At 41.8% G+C, this 16,358-nt stretch overlaps 1 protein-coding gene across 3 annotated transcripts in view; it reads left to right on the top strand.

The window, feature by feature from the left end:
* The window catches only part of LOC138467967 (synaptosomal-associated protein 25), a 292,224-nt gene that overhangs the window by 166,036 nt on the left and 109,830 nt on the right, over positions 1 to 16,358 (top strand). The gene's annotated exons all lie outside the window — the stretch shown is intronic.

The raw sequence follows: 16,358 nt of genomic DNA, 5'->3' as shown, positions 1-16,358 counted from the left end.
GAAGAAGACATACCAGGTTGCTAATAGTGGTAAATCCTGCGTTCGGGCAATAATTGGGCAATGACTTCCCTAAGCCCTTGCCAGGGCTCGCACTTCACTTCAGCTTAGCAAGGATTGGGGAGGTGGGCCAATACCACCCAAGCCGGATCGCTAACGAGGGACTTAATGCTAAAACAGGCTACTTTAGTGATGACACATTGTTCTAGACTAGCATAGGGGTGGGGGATCTGATGGCTTAATTGCCAATTGTAAGTGTAGGAGGCTCACATTCTAATCTTGTAAGTCCTTTCACATCCACAGGCTTGATCCTGCACACTTCATTTTACCTTCCTGAGCCTCATGTTCCTTATATGGAAAAATGAAGAACTTTTAGATAGAGCCTTATTGCGAACAAGGAGAGCTATATGAAAAAACGGGTTGGTTAATTTATAGTGTAGGATCAAAGAAAGAGCAAGTTCCTAAGTCTTCATCTTGTGTTAGAAGGTTAATTAGACATCACGCATTGATAGGAAGTGTTCTTTCAGCCAGGATGCTCAAAGATTCAGTGGTTAGTCTGGGCAGCCATCCAAAGGTACCATTTTCAGGCAGTCAGAGTTATTGGTTTCCATTACAAAGGCTGTGTGCATCCTGCAAGGTCACGCAGGGGTCAGGGGTAATCCAATTTGTCTCTCTGTATTGATGTCGGGCTGCAGTTGAATGGCGAGGTTGCAGTGGGCGGTGAAAGGCTGTCGAAAGCAGTCCCATTTTAGAATGGGACGTTCCTCTGGGAGTCTTTCTCTTCCATTGCTTTTAACACGCGTGCACAGCTGTGCTCTACTAGCTGAATTAGGCTAGACTGCCATCAGGGCAGGAACCTGGCTTAAATGCTACCTTGTCCTGATTCAATAGAGCTGGAGACACATGTGATCAGGCACAAATAATTAGTTGAACATGTCTTGTTTGAGTGATGCTGTGGGCTTCCATCTCCTGATACATTAAAGCTGAAACCTTTGGGGTCTGCACTGAATGCAAAAGGCATATATTTCAATGTGTTAATGCATGGTAATATTGATCATTATAATGCTCAAGAGTGATATAAATCTATAATTTAAATGCTATAATTTCCTCATAATAGCTGACTGCTGTTGCAAACACTGAGCTGTAATGATGTAGTTCAATTAATGACATAATTATTGGTACTTTCCTAAGAATCTGCTGTGAGCAAAACAGGCGGTATGCCAGCCACTCCTTCTGGGATCTCAGTCGGCACCAAGGGTGCCAAGATATTTCCTGGTATGGCTCCCGGATGTGGCTAGGCCTCCATTTTGGATACTGTAAAACCCTTCCAGGAGTGTGACCTGACACTTGTGATACTCTTATGCTGCACAGCCTCTGTGTATTCTCATTTCTTAATCACAAACCAGGAACAGCGGCAATAGCTCCATGAGGTTCTAGTCAAACCATATGGAAAAAGCAGTTGTTCTATACCAGTACCCAGGGACCGTCTGCCCAGTCTGTGTCAGAAAAAAAGGGGTTTTCCAAAAAAGATACAGAACGTGAAGTTTGTCTTTGCCTTAGAGGAGTCCAACTCATCTCCAGCAATATGTCAACTAATGAAGACTTTGGTAGGCTGTGCATTGAGACCCCAATACTTTAATTTGCTAATTTTAATATTTTGTGTATGTTTGATCATTTTACCACTCTGATGGCACGTGCCTGGGGTTGCTGTTGGTACTCTTGTTCAGAGGAGAATTGCTTAGCATTTCGGCGCTGAACTGCCCCAGGGCAGGACAGAGACTAATTTGTTTTAGATATTTCTCCTCTGTGAAAGATATTGAGCTAAAGACTCTGGGTAAGTCTCTCGTAACCAGGACTAATGTCTGGCAGAGGGACTCCCAGGACCCCCCTTGTTTTTTGCATACCCTCCTGCATGCCAGCCCCCTGATTCACAACCTGTGGCCAGGTTGAGGGACTGGGTACAGTGTGAGGAACCTTTGGCCTGCTCCTCCTTGAATAGTGGGCACCTAGCTGTGCCTTAGCCCCAGCCTTCATGGTGTTGGTAGGCTAGAAGCAGCCATCCATCCACAGTGGTGTTGGACGTGCTTTTGAGAGGACGGCCTCATCGAGATATGATCGTGCAGTTTTGCTTTTGTAAGCCAGCACACTCATGATGTGTGCGCGTTTCATCCCTTGTGTATCCACGTTTTACATCTAAGTCGCACATTTCCTTTATGAATCTGACCCTCTGGTGTGTGACTAGCTAGTCAATGGTAGGGTTCACGTACCACGGGTGGCTTCTGTTTTTCATACAGGCGCCTCCGTGCAAGCAATGCTTTGGCCGTCCACACAGGAAGGTTGCATTCCTTGGTCCATTCACAGATCACTGTGTGCCCAGAGAGATCCCTGCACCGGGAGGATTCACCCAACACCTCAAAGCACCCACTGAGTCTTTCCCTCAAGTATGGCCAGGAATATCCACCACAGTCTGAAAAGAGAGCCCCAAACCAGTCACCTGCACAACAGGACTCTCCAACAGTCATTCGAAGTCGTCTTTACAACTGTAGCACAATGTTTTGTTATCATTTTAGTTTAATATAAATGAAATGTGTTTTTCATATTTGTTTTTCATTTTTGCACTTTTTTTTGTTCTTTATGTTGGCTCTTTTTTTGGGTGTATTTGGGTGTACCTTTTCTTTTCAAACGCATGGGGCCTGATTTACAAAAACAGTTTACAATGGCACATTCCCATTGAAAAACGCTTTGCAAAACAGGCCCATGGTTTGTCCCATGTCCCAACTTAACTGCCTGCCCCCACTAGTAGTAAAACACGTCTTTAGTGAATGGTGCTAGACGAAACATTTAATAGATTTTGTACTGATTTGCTTACAATCTTTCCAAATGATTTTTGACAAATTATTGTGTGCCTTTTCATGATGAGTTATGTGAAATGTGTTCATTGTGTGCCTACGTGATCCAATCACTTGGGTCTTGGGTAGCCTGGATGATGATGGTACCATCATTCAAATTAACTAGTAAGGAGCATGGGGGTCGATCATTCTCTCTTTTGGCTCACTCCCTCTGGAATGCACTCGCCACAGCCCTGTGTTCTATTGAGAATCAATGACTTTTAAAATTCCCTTAACAACTTGATTTTCAACAAACCTCATACTGCCAAAGATCACACATTTACCTTGTGTTATCTTTACATTTGGATTAAGTACTGCACCTGTTTTGCATTTAACTAACTAGTAAATAATGTGTATAAATTATAGCCAAGATAATGACAGTCTGCTCCATCATGTTGGGATCTGTGGAGCTACTGCATAAAGAGCCTTTTTGAAACAGACATAACCTTCTGAACCTCTTTACTACATATTCACCCTGTACTCTTCATTTGATGTATTTCTCTCAAATGATCCCCAAACACTTCAGATATGATTTTCAATCCGATTATTTTTGTGGTAACCTTTCTATCATATTTCTATTTGGCTTTGGTAGTTTCTGGGTTGCTCTCCTTATTTTGGTCATGCATTTATAAGGTATTACTTCTAAAATATATCAATTATCAAACCTTAGGGTGAAAATGAATGATACCTCAATAGGATTTCTAAGGCTTAATTAGCGAACATATGTGGGCTATGTCATAAAACAAAAACAAAATACAGCAAGAAAAATCTGTATTGAGCAACCTATCCAGAAGTAAAATTCATACATGTTTTAGATTGTATACATAGCAATGATTAAATGGTTATTGAAACTAAGAGACAGATTCAAAAAATCCCCCAAACCTCACATCTCTTTTTTAGATGTTCTCTATGTCTTTTCTGGACGCTGTTGATTTGCTCTGCAATGGAAAGATTTGTTTTTCCTTTGTTTCCACTGTATTTTCCATAGGACTTATATTACATTTTAACAGTGGTGAACACACATACAACACACATGACTGGAAGACAACATTAAAAAAAGTTACAAGGCACATTTACTAGTGTAATGCATCTCTATTGCACCTCATAGTAGTGAAGAAGAAAATCACGCATGGACTTGCCATGATTTCACAGATATCACCAAGTCTATATGCTGAGAAAAGATGACACGAGTTGACTTTACATTATTACATTCAAAACTAATACGTACTTACATTCCAACACCAGGTTGAGAGTCCACATCAAAAATACATTAGGGTGCATTGCAGAGCATGTAAATCAATAGAAAAACACGTCTCACCGACACAGGTCTTAAATATACACCTGGATAATCATTGCCCCTTTCAGAGTCAATAAACGTGGCTCTAAATATATATATATTCATGAAAATCAGTTTTTAAAATGGCTTGGTTTTCATCCACTGACTATGTTTGCAAATCTCTAATAGCTTGAGGCTATGGGAACATCCAATATTTGGTTATGGTAAGTCTGACCGCAACCAATGAATCTGAAACAAACTTCGGCTGGGAATCGCCTATGTATATATCTGAGAGTCTTCATCTCCAACAAACAGAAGCAAAGGCTGATAGGATAATTCCAGCTTCATGATTTATTTGTTTCTGAAATTATCTCATTATAAAATGCTTGGGCCTTACAGCCATCCCACCATGTGTGTGCAAGCGTGCCCCTGGCCTGTAACGCCCTCAAAGAAAAGGACATCACTGACGAATTATCCTGTTCAATTGGGTTGCAAACGATACCATTGAAAACATACCTTATAAGCATTTTCTTTTACCTGAGTCCAGAGAGAGGCATTCAAATGTCTAGCCGAAATACTTGCCTATGGTGAAGACTTAATATGGGGAACATTTCTTCTTCCTATTTAGACATATACGAATGTGCTGGGTGACCAATATTTAAACCTAGTTCATTATAACGCATGAATATTCTATGAGCTCTTTTGCCTGGAATCATTCTTCAAAATGTGTTGTCTCCCTACACTACTTATTCTGCGTAACCCATTGCCTAAACTTAAAATATGTAACACACATTTACTCTTGCATGCACCCTCCGCTTACTTACTGAGAAGTCGGGACCCACAATATAGGCAAGGCTCCCTGCTTTCCATTTTTACACATAAATAATGATATAACTCTGTTTTCTTTCAGTAGTTATTTGTAAGAAAACAAAAAAATAGCATGAATGCATATGTCTTGATTAGCTCTCCAGGTTGTCGATCATGCCTTGAAGGCCAATGTTTGTGCAAGGTATCACAGCATAGAGGATAATAAAAAGGATGTATTTCCCTTTTAAAATCCTGAAATGACTGATGAGCTGTTCCTAATTTTAACAGCAATGATGAGAGATTCTCTTTATTTTTACGGCAAAGTTGGATCTTGGCTTATGTTCAGGATACAAGCTCTTTGACCGTCAAATTGCCAGAATAACGATGGCGATATCAAGACCAAAAGAATTGTTTGCAGTATTAAAAGAGTTAAGGGGAAATATGGCTGAATCCCCTATTGTCATTGATAATGAATGGTGACAACGTATACATGATGGATTTAGCCCAAAAAACATACACCATCAGCAATGTATTCTAGCTCCGATAAAGCCAGTCCAGACTTTAGAGGAGTAGGAACCCTCCTCTTATACATTTCTTTGCTCTGGACACCCCTTATTTTTCATCGAAGAGGTCTCACAAAGAGAAGTTACTGATATTATATCCAAGATTAAACCCACATCATGCAAGAGAGATGTTTTCTCTGCCTCTCTCTTTAAAGACTTTCTTAAGACCCTTGTTCCATGGTTCACTAGATTTGTTAATCGCTCCTTCCAGGAAGCCTACGTTCCTGACAATATTAAAAAGGCCTAGATCACACCCTCCTGAAAAAGGAGACTCTGGACCCAACAGATCCAGGTAACTATATGGCCATCACTAATGTCCCCTTTACATAAAAAATACTTGACGAAATAGCATGCTGCCAGTCAGAAAAATGTTTAGAGCAACAAGATATTCTTGCTCCCAGACAATCTGGGTTCTGTGTCAATCATGGGACCGAAACCGCGCTTCCAATATTGCTGAAATAATTCATACAGGTGGCAAAGCACTACTTCTATTATTGGATCTATCCGCTGCCTTTGATTTAGTCAACCACAGCCTTCTGGCGGATGGACTGATCAAGGTGGGCGGTCGTGCACCCATTGCAGCCTAGTGGCACAAATAATTTCTGGGTCCTAGAACTGGTAATGTGGTTAAAGGAAGTGCTCAATCTTCTAGTACTTTCTTCATTTGTGGTGTGCCCCAGGGTTCTTGTGTGTCACCATTAATCACTCTTTAATATCTATTCCAAGCCACTGTGTGACCTTCTTGCCACTCTGGGGGTTCGATTAGCAAATTACACAGACGACACCCAGATTGTGATTGAATTATCAGGGTCTGATAACACTGACTTGTAAAGAGTACATTGAGGTTTTCAGGCAGTACAGTCATGGATGGCTGCTAACTCCTTAGCTCTGAATAATGAAAAAAACAAGGTATTTATTCTTGGTACCCAGCAAAAGCTGAAAAAACTTGACAAACAATATAAAAGCATCTTAATTGTTGGAAATGTCATTCAAGTCTCTGAATCGGTAAACACACTAAGTGTCTTCTTTGATCCTCAACTATAATTTAAGAAACAGGTATCCCATCTTAAGTCCTCATGCTCTTTTATGTCCATCTTCTATGGCAGATTCGACCCTACCTCTCTGTGGCAAATAGATCATTAATCATGGTGGCCATCCTCAACACGAAACTGGATTACTGCCATAGCTTATTGGTTGGTACCTCTCTAACTAATATAAAGGAGTTACAGGTGTTACAAAATGGAGCAATGCGAGCTGTATGTGGACTTGGTCATAGATCTCAGTCATCAGACGCCCGTAGGAAGCTGCACTGGCTCCCTGTTGAGCAGAGAATTCAGTTCAAGGGCTCCTTGATGGTATTTAAATTTTTAAATGGCGAAGCACCTGTATATCTTTCATCTAGAGTTAAAAGAACTCCCTTCAGGCACACCTTACATTCCAATAATCACATAAGACTCCTTCAGCCTCAAGTTCTACTGAAAAAAATGGGTGGTGCAAGTTTTAATGCATGGGCACCAACCCTTTGGAATGCTCTTCCCTTAAACCTCAGAGGCTGTGTATCGACTGTTCAGTTTAAGAAGTATCTTAAGACCTTCCTATTTGATAAAGGGAAGGGGTACATGTGCAGGTTTCTCTCCGTTCCTCTGGTTAGCTCCCCTGCTGACTCTTTTTAGTTTGCTGTATGTCTGTCTAGTGAGCACCCTGAGGCCCATGGGCGAGTGGCACAATAGAAGAATTAGAAAGATAGATTTGTCTCATATCATCTATACCTCTTAGAGATTCTCACAATTCCTACTCGGGGTAGGTTGAGAGCTGAATGACAGAATCCCAAACCTCTTACATGCTGTCTCGCAATGCCAACAGGTGGTTTCAGTTATCTGCACAGAGATGCTAAGAGAACACCTAATTCTGGCTGGTGGCCAGAGGCTATTTTACAATGATATATCACGGCCGATTATGTTGAGTTTCAATTACTCACTTCCATTACTCATCTGAGGGGCTAGTGAGCCAGTCAAACCTTATGCTAAGCTGCACTGCATATACATGTCCTTCTAGGCTGTGCTCCTTTTGCTGAAGAAGAAGTTAGCGACATGCGCAGTCTTAGTGTATCAAATTCAAATCAATCAATGAATGCAGTACACTTTTTTAAATTATGTACACAGGAACTCTTAAATGAAAGGATTGGAAGACGCATAGATGCTTAGTGAGACATTTTTTAAGCATATCTTTTTCTCAAACAAACGATCTGAAATTTGATGCATCTCTCTGGTGTTGCAAAAACTCAGATATACCACACAGGAAGTTATTTTGAAACATCATCCTGCAGTACCTGACCACACAAACTCCAAGATATTTGATTATTTTAGTCTCACATTCAAATTCTTACTTTGAATAAAGTTGCCTGACAGTTTCATTATTTTCAGATATTTTCGAAGCCTTAGATTTTGCATAATTATTCTTTCATCTTGTGTTGTCAGCACATTCCTGGAGACAGTCTATTTCTAAGGACTTCCACTACTACTGTGTTGAATCATTCATCATTTCTCCAGGGGCTCTTCTTAAAGGGGTGTCTCCTGGTAAAGGTGAAGGAAGACATGGCTGGATAGTGTTCAATGAGCGAGACTGTCATAGAGAGTACCTTTGTCAACATAAGTAAAATGTGTGTGTGAAGCTTTACAAATAAAGATGAAACAAAACAAAAATACATCAAAATTGCCACCCAAAAGTAGACCCCGTCTTGAAATCTGGCCACCCTGAGGACGGGTCTTAAAGACATTATTACACTTCTGATTAGTGACATATATAGAACGTAAAGATAAAATCCTGTCATAAAAAGATATTTTATACCATACATGTGGCTGCAGTCATTCATCATCACCATACTACTTCTGTTATCAATTGATATGGAGACCCCACCCTTCTTCCCACCAAAAGAGGCAAATGTTGGGTGTGGACTCCAGTTTTGACCCACCTTCTTCTTTCAAAAAGTAAGATTTGTGCAAGAGAACAATGTGCAGTCTGAGAACAAAATATTCATTGAATGTTGCTTTGCGCTTACCATTAGATTTCAATCCTCATACCTTTAAGAAAGCAATCTTCTGGGAGACCATCTCCCAAGCAGTGGATACTATTAATGTTTTGAAGACTGTATGATAATCTCCTTTGTGTCCATTGTTAATAACTGCACAGACTGTCTTTTGGGCTGACTATCTAAGTGGTTGGGTGACTGGCTGACGCATATACTCAGGCATATTCTTGTGCTCGGTCACTCATATATTTACTCAACTATTTACTCACATACTCATTCACCCATTTAATCTACCTCACTTACTCTCCCACTTGCCCACTCACAAGTTGACTCACCTACTAACTAACGTACGCATTCACACACTTGTCCTATATCTTTTTTTTATATTTTTTTTAAATTTGTTACATGGTTATACTTAAACTTTAACAAATACATCTGTTTAGTATGAAATTACACATCAAATCGATATATTACATATTCAATTAATTTGCTTTAAAACATTTCAGACACAATGGGCGTCATTACAACCATGAGCGGACACGGAATGAACGGTGCCGGTAAGGGACCGGCACCGTTCATTCCGGGCCGCCCTATTACGAAGTCTGAAGCAGGTCCCGCTCTGGAATGCCTGGTCAGACTAGGCATCCTTAACGGGACCCGCTAGCAGACCAGGATGCTAACAACGGGCCCGTCATTAACGGGCCCATTGTTAGCATCCTCCCCATTCCCATTGAGCCCTATGAGGGCTCAAATGGGAATGGGAATGTACCGGGTCCGAGTCCTGTGAAAGGGATTTACCGGGCCCTCCTAGATCGGAATGGCCTGGTAAGTCCCCTTTTGCGGGACCCAGACCGAGTACCCGGTATGGGGGTAGCCATGCCGCTAAAAGCGGCATGGCTACCGCCATACTCGTAATGAGGCCAGTATCCTTTAAGAAGTGCACAGATGCCACCATCCATTGATTTTGTCCATAAGAGAACATAAAAAGCTGTCACATATCTGCTGATAAAACTTCATATATTTATAACAGGTGGCCAAAATAAAAGTCTCTACGATCTTTCAGTGCTTGACAGGGTGATAAAATATGTGTCAAAGTTTCCAGTTGATCTATTCCTCTACAAAGCCTACACGTCCTTTGATCCCTCTGTATCTTATCTCTATTCCAGTGATTTCACGAGTCAATACCCAGTTCAATCTTAATCACATTATCTGAGTATGCCAGAAAGAACTTGAAGACCTACTCAAGTAGGCTGGACATATTCCAATAGCTCTCACATCTAGGTGAAAGTCAACATATAAACGATATGTTCGGACCTTCTCGGTTGTATACATCCAGTCGGTTCCACAGACCTTTCTTTTCGCTTTCACAGGGTTGGGTATAACACATCGTATGAAATGCTATACTCAGAGCTAATTTTCTCACACTCTTTAACCCCCCTAGTCAAAGAAGGCCAGTAATCCTTCTCCAATAACACTTTCATTTCTGGCCAAATTTTACTCTCCTCTGAATACATTATCGTATTTAATAAAGAAATGTTCTCCCATAGGATTACCGATTTAATAGAAGGTAAACCTAGCTCATACCTGATTATGGTGGCTGGAACCCCAATCGGGAGCTTCAAGACCTTATGACAAAAATGGCCTTCCAGCGCATCAGAATACAGGACAGGTGGGAGTCCAAGATTTTCAGCCCCATATGTTATTGTGAATCATCTGAAGGAGGCTAGCTGGACAAACACACAATTGTAGTTTTCTCAAGAGGAGGTTCCTGTTTACGCTATCAAAGGCCATGGTGAAGTCAATAAACGCTATATAAACAGGCTTAGACTTCACCATGGGCTCTTGTTTTAACAACCCCAAATGAAAGGCATTTTCATGAGTACCAGTCTCCTTCCTAAACCCTGTTTGGAATAAATCCAAACTACCCGCTCTCTTAGCCCACAAACATAGATCTTTCAAGAACAAAGAGTTGAACATTTTAGCTGGGATATCCAATAACGCTATTGGGTGATAAATACCTGCCACTGTCCTTAACCCCTTCTTTTGTACGGGTACTATAATTGATTCAGTACAAGATTTAGGAAGAGACTAAGTTGATAGAATCACCTCAAATATACTACCCAATAAAAAGGCCCAAAAATTAGAATCTTCCTTCAGGACCACGTTATTTAGTCCGTCTGGACCTAGAACACATGAATTCTTACTATGGTTAATTACTGACCTTATGTCATCCTCATCAAAATCTATCTTCTAGCGTTCAATGTTGAACTCAGTTGCACATTGCCCATCACTATCCATCCCTGAATACACTACTCAAAGTGCTCAATCCATGCTGCTTCGGATATCGGGTTAACCTGAGTATATGTTAGCGATGCTGTTGCTTGATTAATGAATCTCCATAACAGCCGACATCCCAAGTTACTATCGGCTGCGGCATCTTTCGAGAATCTCTCAACACCATTGCATAACGATGAAACCTCAACCATTCTCTATATACACTTTTAAGTGCCTCCACTTCATTCAACCCCTTGGTTTTACGCAGTCATTTCTTCAACTCCCTCTTCTCCAGCTGCACCTTCTGATCATACTTGTGTTTTCGCACCACACAGCCCTTTAACTGTTGCTGTGGAATTAATGCATATATCTGTTCCACAACTTGTTTGGTGTGCGATAGAATGCCTGAATACTGGCTGTATTGTAGGCCACCTGATTTTTTACCCATATTAACCTCCAATTTAATCTGGTAGCACAGGTGGGAAAATCTTGTACTCACCAATCACCACTTCAATAGAAGAGGAACATTATCACTTGTATTCTCAGGTAAAACTGAAAGGTGGATTGTATACTGAAAAATGTCCCCTGAACCGAAAAAATAATCCAGGATACTTTTTGAATCACCTCTCTGCCATGTTTGAGTAGGTGGACAATCCCCAGGTACTATTTCGTTCCATATATTAAGCCCTCTTGCCTCCATTAGCACTAACCAAGCTTTTCCTCCTGCAATAAGCTCCTGATTATGTTTGGTATTTGCATGTTGTACCGCCAACTGGAGGCAGGTAGCATTAATGTCCCCACAGATTGAAACGGAATTCGAATTCCTCTTAATTTGCCACGAGAAAATCGTTTCCTCGATAAGCTCGGAAACATGGCCTGTTCCATAGCCACAGGGTTCCAGTAAAGATTTAATATTAAGGTGAAAGTAATTTCAGGGTACTTCTGTGTATCCCACTCTAGTTCCACCGCTTGCATAAAAGGGCTACTCGGAGCAAGGGCAATTTCAGATATACCAATATCATTCCTCACTCCAAAAAGCAATCCCGCTGCAGGACGCCCCTTATCTCCCTTATAACTGGGGAAAGCAGAATCATATACCCATCCATAGCCAGAGAATCAAACAATCAAGTCTCCTGGAGACGCAAAATATCCACTCCAGGAAACAGAGAGCCTGACTGTGAAAACAGATGGGAATGACCCCTACTGTTCCTTAAAACAATTTTAAGAGTATAGAAACCAGTTCCACAGGGGGAGGCTAATAGCTATGCAAATTTAGTTTTGCAGTCAGCCAACTGCTCTCCCCTTCTCATTTCATCCCTTCCATCCATAGGATCCACTGCTTGTCTTTTAGTGGATCCATCTACCAAACACCTTATCATTAGGGTTGCAGGTTGAGAAGATCCACCAGCCGCTGCTCTCTGCACTTTACATTCCATTACAGATCAAGGAGCAATTTCCTTAACACCACTTAATGCGACTGAAAAACCCAGCAACCTCAAGTGTGGAACAGTCTGAAGTACTTGCTCCAACACCAACCTGAAATTAAAATGCAAAAACACTTTATCCAATTGCACATTATTCCAAATCTCCACCACCTTAATGTCTGTAGAGGTAATATAAGTTAAAATTGGTACTTTCTTCAACAGATTCAAAACACAACATCTATTTAAGGTCAATTGCACTCTATCCTCCAACAACCATTCAAGAATAAGGATCAAGTTGGAATTCTCCACCCCAAGGCAGACCATTGTCTCAGATTGATCCGACTGCCTTCTTCTTTCCTACAACATCATAAATACTGGTTCCCTATATACCAAAGCACCTCTAGTTGCTAAATCCCCCTGCCCTCTCAGTTGCATGGAAGTCCTCAGCAGCCTGAATACAAACAACCTCAGGCCGCCATGGAGGGGATATTCACAACTTTTGGTACAGCCTCTACTGGGTTACCTGTGTAAGGAACCTCCACCAAACTGACTGCTCGTAGGTTGTCTCTTTCGTGCAGGGGCCTCCCTGAATTCTCCCTCATTTGAGCAGACTCAGTTAGTGAAGGCCCTTCACCCACAACCAATGTACCCTCAGGATGGTGTAGGCTGGACTTCTTATTTGCTTCTGCCTTACTCAGGGACCTTTTTTGATTTATGTTTGGCTTGTGCGGAGGGAAGAGGTTCTGGGGAATCATTAAATTATGCTCTAGAGAACCTTGGAAACATACCTTTGCAAATTCCTCTTGTTTTTTAATTATTATTTACAAGGCAATAGAATCTTAGGTAATTTTTGCTTTTTGCTTTACTTTTTTTTCTTTGGCCTCACAGGGTCAAAGATCACAACATTCCCTGATTCAATAGACCCACTATCCATAGCATCTGCTTCCATATATAAATCTTCCACCCCCGTATCCGCCAGCAGTTCTTCAGCTACCAGGATTACACTTGGATGAATGGGGGACGAATTCTCCACCACCCCACACGGAAGATCACCAAAGAAGCCTCAATAGCGGGGCATTCAGGACCACCACTCCTCTCCCAAATTTTCTCCTACTTCAGAACCTCCAGGACTGCCAACCCATGTGGAGCAACAGACCCTTGACTCTCTACCGAGCTGGATACTGGATCTGTAAGATTTCTGCAGTATATCCCTTTCAGAAACCCCTCTACAAATTACAACTTTTCATTTAAGATAGTGAGTACATTTGTGTTTCTCTAACTGCACAAGACACCAATTCCTGCTGATCATACAGGGGTGTGAGCTCCTTACTACTAATGTGACTGTCCGCTGGAAGGGCTCTGCAGCCTTGCAAACATCCCTTACCTTTGAGTAATTCACCACTCTCCTGCAGTATTGGCAAATCAAAGTTCCCCCATAAACCAGGAGAGGGAGCACTCCCCAGGGTCTCCAGAATGTCAAGCGAAACCATTTGGGCCACAACATCCTTTCTTAATACTTTGACACCAAAATGTATTGAGGAATTAATTTAATCCTTCAAATCCTCAGAAGTCACCCCGGTTGGTATCAACAAAGCAGACAAAAGGAGCCTCATACTAGAGTTTGATAAGGACTGCACTTCCCGCAAACAGCTCCGATTGCTCTGGCTTCCAGACTGCGGGACCTCCAATTGTTTAGGATTTTTTTATATATTTTATTGAGATTCAGTAGTCTCCACCATAGGTGAGAAATGGCCAGAGCTCATTCGTCGATTTTTCAGACAAATTAGTTTTAACATTCTTTGTACGCTGCATTAGGCCTTCATCCCCACAGCAGGAAATTATCTCCAGGTCCGCAATTTCCTTCAGAATGTCCCTACTTTCTATCAAAAGCGTCATAAAAGAGGGATTTAAAAAAAGCCTGATTTCTTACGGCTTCACAGGTTACAGTAGACTCAGTAAACAATCCTGTTGCTCCTGTTTCTCCCTTGCCACTAGGAATGTAATTTGAAGATGTCTCAGGACCTAAACTATGAGACAAATCTTGATAATTAAATTACTGGAATTGCGTTGATCCAAAATGAAAAATGCCAACCTCCTTTCGGCTACTCGTGGCCCGCGGGGGTGACTTATGGAACGCATCCAATGCCAGCTGCACTTTAGGGATGGACGCAGACAGGGAGGCATGAAAACGCACTTGCTTTAAAGCAGGGGAGAAAGAAGGGGCAGCAAGCAAATTACGGAGCGATGCTGCGGACAAAATCTCAGGCTTACACGACGCGGGTTGGCCATTGTTACTGGTAACAAGCTCTTTGCATACTTCAAAATCTCTGCCACCTTGATCAACTGGTGCCAGTGAGCACACCTTCACTTTCTCCTGTTGCATACTTTGCGGAAGTGCAGAAGGTTTAAATGCTCCTCTAGTTTTCTCATAGGAAGTTACCTTCGTTTTTAACTCAGATGTCAAATTACATTTTTTTGATTTAGAAATCTTTGATGAGAGAGGTAAAAGCGGGACCTTGCTGTTTTGCAAATCATATCTGTTCTATTTCCAATAGAGGAAATAAATTACCCGCGGCATGCAGCGTTAAAAGTTCCTAACTGGAACTCTCTGTTACGCAAGGCAAGGTAAAAACAAACTCCCTTTACTTCAGTTAAAAACCAACAGCAGGCTTCAAATCCATATGCCAATTGCTGCTTACACCGCGGACCACCACAGACAACACTTGTGTACACTCCGTGCCGCGCTCCGTGCGGGGAGTGGGATTATGTAGGTTAATTCAACTCCTCCTACTCCCAAGGAAAGTAAAAACAGACTTCCAGATTTCCTCGTTGTGAATTCCAGCAGCAAACCTGCACAGTCATCGCAGTCCACACTCGTCTTGTCCTCTATCTCTTAATTTGTCTATGTCACCAACATATTGTATGTCTTTTAGTCTGTTTCTTTCTCTATGTTACTGCCCCTTCCTCTTTTCCTTTCCCTCCCTTCATGGAGAGAATAGGAATGTTCTGTGTCTTTGCTGTTCATTTAAACCCCTGTTGAATTTTCAAGGAAATATAAACATCTCTTTAGTATCCCAGAACATTTGCCCATTGGTAACCTTTCCACATATGAGCAAGCAGCCTTCTTCTTAGACTGCCCCTTTTGCTGCTCTTTGACTGCTTAGCTGCACTTTCATCTGGGTGGATACAAGCATGTTTGGACTTTTGACTATGCATATGCAGCGTCCTTTATCCCAGCAGCACGTACCCTACTCTATATTTCCTCAGAGTGTTCTATAAGTTCTAATTATAATGCATGTTAGATCTTCGAACAGTTGTTAACTATCAATGATTTCTCTTTGCTTTTGCGCATCTTTCTGTGATTGGAAAATACCCTTAAAGATTCCAAAATATGAAACTTCACTCCGTGCATTCAACTCTTTCTACGGTTCAGAGGATCAGTACTTACGCAATAACCCCCCAAAATGGGGTTTTCTTTCTTGGTTGTGGCCCCTGGAGCAAATTACAGGTCCCAGAACAGCATGCACCTAAAAGTGGGAAAACACATTGGTAGGAGGCACAAATGTGCTGCAGTGGGGAAATAAACGAGGGATAAGTGAAAGATGCTCCAGATTAAGTGCCCGGAGGAGAGATATAGCGCTTCCGCCCAGCCCACGTAGCAGGGCAGAGGATCAGGGAGCCAGAGCAGACTAGAGCTGATGGCCGAGCATCAATATTGAGATGACTGCCCAACCAGAAACGGTAATGCTGGCATGCGGAGGAGAGCGGTGAGAGGCTGGCAGCATGGGGAAAGGCCATTTTGACTGTCTGGGCAAGTAATTATGTGATATGATATGTTAATTATAACGCGCTTAATACCCAGAGGTTTCTAAGCGCAGACCCGGGGATTGAACCTGTGTCGTCTTGCTTCCAAGGCGAGCATGTTGCCCCTGAGCTACCCTCCCGAGACCATGTCACAGAAGAGTGTGGAACAGGAGGGAATCAGCCAGCTTTCCGCGAACAATCAGGAGATGGATAGTGTGACACAACGGTACTCATTTTGCTTGCATAAAACAGCCAGAGAGTATTATATTATTTAGTAAAACATCTGCCTAGTTTAGC

Source organism: Ambystoma mexicanum, chromosome 4q (genome assembly GCF_040938575.1).
Source record: "Ambystoma mexicanum isolate Mex_15411 chromosome 4q, UKY_AmexF1_1, whole genome shotgun sequence".
Lineage (NCBI taxonomy): Eukaryota > Metazoa > Chordata > Amphibia > Caudata > Ambystomatidae > Ambystoma > Ambystoma mexicanum.
This window is presented reverse-complemented; position numbering and strand designations above follow the sequence as displayed.